This window comes from Lacerta agilis, chromosome 5, assembly GCF_009819535.1.
Source record: "Lacerta agilis isolate rLacAgi1 chromosome 5, rLacAgi1.pri, whole genome shotgun sequence".
NCBI lineage: Eukaryota > Metazoa > Chordata > Lepidosauria > Squamata > Lacertidae > Lacerta > Lacerta agilis.
The window spans coordinates 51783381-51793499 of record NC_046316.1 but is presented as its reverse complement, the minus strand read 5'-3'; positions in this window follow the sequence as shown (position 1 = coordinate 51793499).

Genomic DNA, 10119 nt, shown 5'->3' with positions numbered 1-10119 from the left:
CTAGATTTGCTCTGTACCCTTCTTAGGTGCTTCCTGGCTTATTTATCTCCTTGGACTGTGATAATCCATCTGCTCTATTTGGATAGGGGATGGAGAGAGGTGCATCTGTCATACCCTCCAACATTTTCACCCCCTAAATTGGGATGTCAGGGGGTGCGCAGCAAGGCCATGCCAGAGTGAGCACCTTCAGATGAGCACCAGACTCAAAATCGGGACATTCCAGGTCCCAAACAGAAACCAAAAAGATTGGCTTCTGTGATTCTGCATGTCCCACTTAAAACAGGACACTGTGGTATATGTGTGTGTGTAGGAATCACCAACTTGTGCATGGGTGAAACGCAGCCTTCTGAACAAAGGTGAGAGTCACATTTATGGCTCCACCCACTTTTGCATCTGACGCCACCCAGTACTGGCAAGCAGCCCTCAGAAGGTTCCCCAAGAGGGAATGGAGGCCTCAGACTGAAAAAGCTGCCCACAACCTGGCTGATAAGAGGCCATATAAAAAACCACCATCATCTTGCCGGAAAGCTGTTGCTTGTTCCTGTCACTCATAGTTCTTGGGCCAAGATCCTAAGCCTCATTATGCTACAGGCAATTCCACAAACAAGGTAAAGAGACATTGTTGAGATTTTTATATATATACACACAGAGGTTTTTAATAGACGAACATAGATTCTGAGCTGGGTACTCATTCACTTCATGCACTCCCACTAATGGCTTTGGAATCCATGTACACATGATATAATCAGCGAGGCAGAGCTATCCTGTAGTTTCTTGAGAAACACAACTGATTGGTGCATTTTCCCTCAAACCAGCTTCTGACAAAAAGGAAAATATAAGCCACATTCACTTTGCGGTTCAGCTGAGGTGTGTACATGTGAGGCAACCATTTGTGCATGCATGGATGACAGCTTTATGGTGGTGCTGCAGGAGTGGGGAGGGGAAACAAATCAGGTAATGTGCACCTTGTGAAGACATCTGTGCCCTCTCTGCACAACAACGCGCAAGTGTGACTTGAAATCCAGCAAGGGGAAACGACTTCACTGCATTTTAAGCCACTAATACGTACACAGCCCCAGGGTTAAGACTAAATCCTAATTTAAGCAGCACTGGTTACAGTTTGGGGGAAAGCGATTGCTTTATTTGAAACATACCCTTTCATATAATATATATGGATAGAATTAATATAATATTGTTAAGCAGACTTTTACTATATTAATTTTTAACTGCAGATGCAGACAGGCGCCTCTGAGGGATTGTAGGAAAGTCGCCTATTTTCTTTTTGCCTTTTGTATTTAGTATGTGTGTGGCTGACTACTGTGATTTCTTGGGCGATTATTCCCCTCTAAAGGGCTTGCATTTTCTCCTGCTGGCTCTTGCCTGCCATGACTGCACCTGTTTTACCTGGGGCATATCTGCCAAGTGCAGACTTGCAACAATGGCAGTCCTTTATGAAAAGGTACATTCCAGAAGCATAAAACATTACCAGTGAATTCACATGGGCAGATGCTTGTGAATGCTGCTCAGCGCAAGATGAGACATGAAAGCATAACATCAACAAACTCACTTCCTTGTGCTTGCCTCTCACGTGGCAGCCAAAAACTTCCTGAGCCTACACTTTCAGTCTCTTACACTGTAATTCTATACATAGCTACTCAGAAGTAAGTCCCATTGAATTCCCCGGGACTTGCTGTCCTGGTAGGGATGGATGAGAAATACAATTCAATCCACATTTACAGCTGAATCTATGAAATTTGAACTTTTCAAAACAATTTAAGAACCAAAACACAGCCTTCCATTTAAATTTGCGCTTAACCCAATTTTATGATGGAGTTCACTGCAGCCAAATTAAAGTCAGATGTGTCTATACACCTCTCCAGCGAGGCAGGTGAGAGGTCTTATTATAGTTCAAGAATGCAATTCATCCAGCAGTGTTAAGGTCCTGGGCTGCCAGCCAAGCAGCCAAAAGTATCAGGGGGTTACTTGCCTGGAGGCAGTGTGTGTATACAAGGTTCAGTCCAAACTAAGGTCAGGATTATCTCAGTTCACATAGTCAGATAATCCAGGGATCAAGAAAGCCAAGGGTCCAAGGTCAAAAGAAGCAAGAAGCAGCAAGGTCTGACCAGGAACAACGAATCTTCTTTCTAGCAACTGACAGAGGCTGGAAACCCTGCTTAAGAAAGCTGGAGCCAGCTGGTTCTCATCAGGAGCAAGAAGGCTGATCAGCAGCAGGTGGAGTCACTTTGCCTTCTGCTCCTTCAGGCTGCTGCTGAACAGGTGAAGCCGACTCCTGGCCCATGACAAGCAGGGCCAGTGAGAGGTGGGCTCTAGGGAGATGTGTGCTGAGGATAGTTCTAAGGGCAGATAGAGTTGGATGGGGGTGAGATGGTGATGGAGGCAGTAGCTCTAACCAAGGCTCCAAACTTATACTTAAGTTTTATTGTTTTACTGCTTTGCTGCTAATCCTGCTAATGTTATTGCTTTTACTGGTTTTTATTGCTTTTTAACAATTTATTATTCAAATGTTTAAACACTGGTTCACGACTCAAAAGATTGCTGAGCTTTTACTATTTACTGACTGTTGGCTTGAATTGGTAATAGGAAAAAGCCCTCTACTGATTTTGTAACCAACTAAGTCTCTACATAACCAAAGATTCTTGCTGCTTCATATAGGAACAGTGTTTGCTATCCATTATGATCAGAAACAGGAAAAGGAATGCTTTGTCTCAAAGAATAAGCAGTCAGTTCAATTCCAAACAAAGCAGAGCATTGCTTTCTCTGGATGCCTTCAAGGCATTTGATAGAATTGAATGGAACTTTAAAAAAAAAATGTTTTCTCCAAATTACAATTTGGTACTAAATTCTTATATTCAATAAACCAAAATTCATTCCAAATCCCATGCAATCATAGTAGTCAACAGTTCTAATACTCCTCAAATTGACCCATTTTTTTTTATAAGATTTTATTATTTTTCCATGAAACAAAACAAAACAACATTAAACCTACATGCATGAACACCATAAAAACATAATAAACAATCAACAATACAAAAATACAACAAAACCATACAGCAAAACAAACTTATACAAACCTTACTAAATACTTATCTCTGTTTCTAAACTTGTTTTAACTTCTTGGGGGGACTTCCCCTGGTCCCTCCTCTGTCTTCAAAAACATATATACTTTTAAGGTAGCTTCATTTCTTTTGTCATTAACTTATACTCAATATTCTAATATTTTTTAAATTTATCTAAACCAAAATATTCCTTAACATATATTCTATATCTTATCATCTTCTTATACAAATAGATCTATCCAATCAAATAATATCTTCTTAAACAATTATAGCTCTACTTATGCTTCTAAAGCCGATTCTTTTATATATTCCTGCACAAACATTCAAACATTCATTTTAACATGATTAACTAAATAGTCTTTGAATTTCTTCCAATCTTGTGACACCTTCTCCTCCCTCTGGTTTCGGACTCTGGCGGTAAGGTCTGCAAGCTCCATGTACTCCATCAGTTTCATCTGCCATTCTTCAATTGTCGGTATCTCTTCGCCCTTCCAAGTTCTTGCCAATAAAATTCTAGCAGCTGTTGTGGCATACATAAAAAACACTCTATCCTGACTGGGTATCTCATCATTGGTCATGCTCAAGAGGAAAGCCTCTGGTTTCTTGCAAAAGGTAATTTTCATTACCTTCTTAAGCTCATTATAAATCTTATCCCAGAAGGCCCTTACCCCTGAACACGACCACCACATGTGATAAAAAGTACCTTTTGACGATTTACATTTCCAACACACATCCGACATTTTAGAGTTCATTCTAGCTAGCTTGACTGGTGTCAGATACCATCTATATAGCATTTTCATTACATTTTCTCTTAAACTATTGCAAGCAGTAAAATTAATATCTTTCCTCCACAATCTCTCCCAGTCATCCATCATAATATTATGACCAACATCTTTTGCCCAATCTATCATTGTTGATTTAACCAACTCATCTTTAGTATGCCACTCTAGCAACAAATTGTACATCTTGGAAAGGTTTTTTGAGTTCGATTCGATCAGTTCTGTTTGCAGTTTTGATTTCTCCACCTGAAAACCAACTTTTTTTTTTTTTTTTTTTAAGGATTCCGGGTCGGTAGCGGGCTGCAGTAATTCGTTGCCATTTTTTCTTGCTACTGTGTCAGTGACTGTTTACCAGTGGAGACTTTTTAGTTATTTTGTGGCCAGTTACAACTCAAAACAAAGACTTGGTGGTAACACTGCAAGGGAAACATAATTTCTGACTTGGATTAAAAAAGGACTAACTTCTTTTTGACTGAAAACTAGTGAGTTTTAAAAATTGTGAACTCTGTGCTTAAAAGTTAAACTGCTGGACTTGTGTGGAACTCCTGGCTCAGCAGTCTCTTTGTTCTCAGGAGGGAATTGCTGGCCACCTGGTGTTTACTCTTAAGACTGTTGGCTTTCTGCTGTGAATGTCTGAGACGGTTACCACAGCAACTGGAGTGACCTTGAGATTACAATTGCAGAGCTCACAGGACATGCATGAGAGCACTAGATCAAAAACATCTAGCTCTGCACAAAGAAAAGGCTCTATTTCCCTAACTTTACAAGAGCAAATGGAGAAATTAGCTGCAAGTGTAGCAGAAATAGCAGAAGGACTCAAATGTGTGACTGAGGGGTTGAAGCAAACGCAGGCTTCAGTTAATACAATCAGCACATCGGTTAATGCTACAGTTAACTCTGCAATAGAAAAACTCCAAGTGGACTTAAAAGCAGATATAAAAAATTCTACAGATACATTGGAGAGATCAATCGGCCAAATTGAAGAAAATGTAAGAAAGAATAGAGATGAAATAAATAAATTGGCACAGGAGGTAACAACGCTAAAAAAGGACTCTGAGGAATTTAAAGTGGTTAAGGAAAAAATTAAGAAAGTGGAACAGAAATTGGACAATATTGACTTGGACAATTTAGAGGGAATTGGCACACGACAGAGAACTGTAGAAGAATCTCTTGCTTTTCTTCAACTCCACCAGAGAGAGGGGAACATCCGTCTCAGGGGTCTTCCAGAATTGGAAGGAGAAGACCTAAAAGCCTTTATTGTGAAGCAATTTTCGTCATATTGGGAATTGGAAGAAGTAAACGTCGCAGCACGCATAGTGAAAGCCTTCAGATTTGGGCCTAGAGGGTCCAGAGGGAAGAAAAGCAGCAAAACAGTCAGTGACTGTCTGCTGGTATTGCACGATAGAAACGACAGAGATTTCTTTCTGGATCTACACTACAGAAACAACCTGGTGGTACAGTGGAGCAAAGTCATCTTTTATAAGGACATCCCCAGATTTTTTTTGGACAAAAGAATTCCATATAACGATCTGGTTGCAGAATTAAGAAGGAACAACATCTCCTTCAGTTGGGAGTTCCCAGAAGGTCTTGCATTTACATTTGAAGGAAAAAAGACAAGAATTAAATCCCTGGCTGAAAAGCAGAAATTTTTGGATAAACACCTGGAAGAACTCAAGGCAGGGTCACTTGATCCATCTCTACATAGACGCCCAGGAGTATTCCCACCGCCGGGGGTACCAGGACCAAGCGATAAAGACCCAGAAGAAGACAAGAAAGCACAAGCAACTGGAGGAGAGGACTAAAACAAAGGAATATGGCGTTGAAGTTATTGACATGGAATGTACAGGGATTGAACCAGAGACCAAAGAGACGCAGAGTATTTCATGGATTGGAAAAGAAGGATTTGGACATTATATGTTTACAGGAGACACACATAGTTCGGCGACACAGAAGATTATTACAAAACAAAAAGTTAGGCCAAGAGTTCATTTCATCTGATAAGGCCAAAAAGAGAGGTGTGGTAATATACGCAAAGGAGAAATATAATCCAAGACAGTTATTTAAAGACGAAGAAGGGAGATACATCGCAATTGAGATTAAAACACAAGGCGAAAAATTCTTGATTCTGGGACTTTATGCACCAAATGATGGAAAGTCAATTTTTTACAAAAAAATACATGACTTGCTGTTGGACTATTTGGATTACAAACTGATTTGCCTGGGAGACTTTAATGGGGCTGTTTCCACTTTAATGGATAGATCCCAAAGAACCAAATTAACAAATGATGGGAAATTGCCCAAGACTTTCTTTGAAATGGTGGACAATTTAAATTTGGAGGATGCCTGGAGGTTGAAAAACCCCACCGAGACAGAGGCAACTTACTACAGTGAATCCCAGAAGTCATGGTCGAGGATAGACTACATCTGGATATCGAATGAATTGACATCTAAAATATATAAAGCAGAAATCGGCCCAAAGACATATTCAGACCATAATCCTGTACAGGTAACCCTCAAAATGGTTTCCAAGGGATCCTTTAGATGGAGAATGGATGACGCGTTGATGAGAGATACCAAGCTGGTAGAAAGAGCTGTGAAAAAGATGAAGGAGTATTTTCAAATTAATTGGAACTCGGAAGTAGAAAAAAGAATTGCATGGGATGCAAGTAAAGCGGTAATGAGAGGATTCCTCATAAGCGAAAAAGCGAAAAAGAAAAAATTACAAAGTGCAGAAATGGAAAGGTTGTTGAAATCAATTAAAGTTAAAGAAAAGGAGCTAAGAGGCCATCCCAAATCTTCAAGAATTCAAAAGGAAATTAAATACTTGCAATCCCAGTATGCTAAAATTATGAATCAAGATTTAGAATGGAAATTGAAAATGATGAAACAAAGATCATTTGAATCAGCGAACAAATGTGGAAAACTATTAGCTTGGCAATTGAAGAAAAGACAAAAGGCCAACGTCATCGGCAATTTGGCAGTAAATGGGAAAATAGTGGAAAACCCGGAGGAAATCAGAAAGTGCTTCCAAAAATTTTACAAGCAACTGTACAAGGAGGAGAGGATAAAAGAAGAAGAGATAGACCGGTTTTTGCAACAACATGGTCTGCAGAAAGTCCCAGAGGACAGACTAACAACCCTCAACCACCCAATATCGATCCAAGAAATTGAGGAGGCAATTAAGAACATGCAATTAGGAAAGGCCCCAGGACCGGATGGACTAACTGCAAAGTTTTACAAGACTCTTAAAGATTGGCTTTCACAGCCACTGAAAGAAGTATGCAACAAAATATTGGAAGGAGATAGGGCACCAGAGACGTGGAAAGAAGCCTTTATCACGCTGATTCCAAAACCAGACACAGATAGAATGCAAATGAAAAATTACCGTCCAATTTCTCTATTGAATGTGGATTATAAAATTTTTGCAAATGTTATGGCTACAAGACTGAAAAGAGTGCTGAAGGATTATATACACAAAGAACAGGCGGGTTTCCTTCCAGGAAGACAAATAAGCAACAATACGAGAATTATTGTGGACATTTTAGAAAAACTGGAAAGAAACATAAATACCGAGGCAGCACTATTGTTTATTGATGCGGAGAAAGCTTTTGATAAAATATCTTTGATGTTTATGAAAAAGAATTTGGAAAAGATGGGAGTTGGAGAAAGATTCTTAAATGGTATTAAAGCCATTTATACTGAACAAAGAGCTAAAATAATAATAAATGGCGTGATATCGGAGGAAATTGAAGTTGAAAAAGGAACAAGACAAGGGTGCCCTATCTCCCCTTTATTATTTATTACGGTCCTGGAGGTCCTTTTAAACATGCTACGAAAAGAGAAACAGGTAAAAGGAATCAGAGTGGGAGAGAAGGAATACAAACTACGCGCCTTTGCAGATGACCTGATGCTATCCCTACAAGAACCGGAAAGCAGTGTCCCCAAAGCCTTAGAATTAATTGAACAATTTGGACGTGTAGCTGGCTTCAAACTAAACAAACAGAAAACCAAAGTTTTAAGTAAAAATATGAGTGCAGAACAGATACAAAGATTACAGGAGGGCACCGGCCTCAATTTTGTCAAATCGGTAAAATATCTAGGTATCAATCTCACAGCAAAAAACGTGAACCTGTACAAAGACAATTATGAAAAACTGTGGATAGAGATAAAGAAAGACTTGGAGATATGGACAAGATTGAAACTGTCGTTAATGGGAAGAATAGCCGCCATTAAAATGAATGTTCTACCAAGGATGCTGTTTTTATTCCAAGCCATACCAATTTTGGATAAAATGGACTGCTTCAAGATTTGGCAAAGGGATCTATCGAAGTTTATATGGCAGGGCAAAAAGCCGAGAATCAAGTTTAAGGTGTTGACAGACTCCAAAGAGAGAGGAGGCTTTGCCCTGCCGGATTTAAGACTTTATTTTGAAGCAGCTGCCTTTTGCTGGCTAAAAGATTGGTTCAAATTAGAGAATGTAGATGTGTTGGACTTGGAGGGATATGATAATATGTTCGGCTGGCATGCATACCTTTGGTATGACAAAGTTAAAATTCACAGAACTTTTAAGAGTCATATAATCAGGAAATCTTTGTATCAGGTCTGGATTAGGTATAAAGACTTACTGGAGAGAAAGACTCCTAGATGGATATCACCAGTGGAGGCTAAGGCCTATAAGAGACCAAATATGTCTGCTAGATGGTTGCGATATATGGACATATTGCAACAGGAAGGGGACTCATTTAAGCTGAAAAGCTATGATCAAGTCAAAAGTCAAGTCCCTGACTGGTTGCAATATCATCAGGTACATGAAACTTTTAAACTAGACAAATTGACCCATTTATAGGCACATGGCAGGGTTGTCTCATTGGCCCCGCTATTTGTAATAGCGAAAGGTCCTAGCCAACCAATTAAGAATGGACTCTTCAATTAAAGGTATCACAATAAGAGGCAGAGAACATAAAATCAACGTGTTTGCCAATGATACACTTCTAATGATCCAAAGGAAGCTCTTCTTCCTCTTGTCAATCATTTAAATGCATTCCATAGAGTTGCAGGTTTACAAATTAATTACTCAAAATCAACAATTCCCCATCCCCCTAATATAGACATAACAAATTCATCCTTCACCCCTGTGGAAGCAATTGGCACACAGGAATGATAAAGGTCTATATATGGAAATAGTTCTAGAACTCAAGAAATAGGAAAATGTCAAATTAAGCAGCTATAAATGGACAAATAGCAGCTATAACGATGTCTATCTTGCCTAAGTTCCTATATTTTTTCCAAGTTCTTCCAGTCATCATCCCCTCACTATTATTCATGCAATGGCAAAATACACTTAATACTTATGTGTCTAATGGCAAACGGATGCATGTTAATGCTAGTATACTATATAGACATACGTCTAAGGGAGGACTGGGAATGCCAAATCTACAACTCTACTATGTGGCATTTCAAATCAAATAATTAATTATCCTAACCAAAAAGTCAAAGCAATTGAAAAGTCCAGGGAAAAGTAACATTTCAACTGGCAACTGAGCAAATTGATACTCCCATCTCTAAATATAGAACTGCATAGCATAATTTGTAGGACCTATATAACTGCACCCTTCATCAACTTGGGTGTCCTCCAGATGTTTTGGACTACAACTCCCATCAGCCACAGCATGATGTCCTGGTGAGGACTATTGAGAGTTATAGTTAGAAACATCTGGCGGGCTCCAGATTGGCAAAAGTTGTTTTATAGAATTGACAACAGTACTGCAGGTGCACGATGCATCAATATCAGTTGTGTGTTTAGCCACCCAGTGCAACAGGGACTAACTGGTCTTGTGTTTAGAAGGCAAGCACGTGTTTCATCACCTAAAATCTGAGACTCAAATTGTTGCATTGCCCAAGGCTGCCAAGTTTCATTACTGAACGGTTTAATTGCATGACGCTTGGTTCTAATTATTGCTTTGACATTAGGAATCTGGCAGCCTTACAATAGTCTTTAAACTTGTACCTGCAGGTAGCAGATACCCTGTTTTGCTGGTGAAGGACAATCTGGGCCAAGTTCTAGAAGAGGTTGTTTAATTTACTAGCCAACAGTGTTTTCCCCTTCTGAAGTTTGCTTAACATCACAAAGCTGAGTGCTTTGTGAGGTGCTAGATTGAGATGAACTAATTATCCTTGTAAAGAGTGGATCTCCAGAGGCAACCTATTCCTAATCTTTATGATAAATCCTCAGAGCTCTGGCAATGTTCTCTATTACAGAGAAA